Source organism: Orycteropus afer, unplaced genomic scaffold (assembly GCF_000298275.1).
Source record: "Orycteropus afer afer isolate SDZICR_OR568_19922 unplaced genomic scaffold, OryAfe1.0 scaffold01255, whole genome shotgun sequence".
NCBI classification, from domain to species: domain Eukaryota; kingdom Metazoa; phylum Chordata; class Mammalia; order Tubulidentata; family Orycteropodidae; genus Orycteropus; species Orycteropus afer.
In genome coordinates, this window is record NW_006922842.1 from 77,530 (window position 1) to 78,103 (window position 574).

Here is a 574-nt window from a genome sequence, read left to right on the forward strand (position 1 = left end):
TTGTGAGGATGGTGCATGACAGGGCAGTGCATCATTCTATTGCACACAGGTCGCTGTGAGTTGAAGCTGAGTCAATTGCACCTAAGAACAAGAATGTTCAATATTGTATTAGAAGTCCAAGATAGAGCAATAAAACAAGAAAGAGAAATAAAATACATACAAATTTCCAAAGAAGAAGTTAAAATATTTTACTTTTTTTTTATTTGCAGAAATGGACATATGCATAGAAAATCCCAGGCTTGCAGAACATCAAGCAAGATGGTGGAATAAGCAGACAACCTACACAGACCCTCTTCAAAAAAGAAATGATAAACCAATTGAAATAGATGCAGAATATAATCAGTCACCTGAACTTTGATGCTGTTGCTGTTGTTAGTTGCCATAAAGATGTCTCCAAATAACACTGAACCTATGCAAAGCAGATAAAAACACCACCTAGTCCTGAACTAGCTCCATGATTCTTGCTATACATGAGCCCATCGTCACTGCCACCATGTCAATCCATCTCGTTGAGGCCTTCCCCTCTTTAATCAATCCTCCACCTTATTGAGCATGACATCCTTCTCCAGAGAAT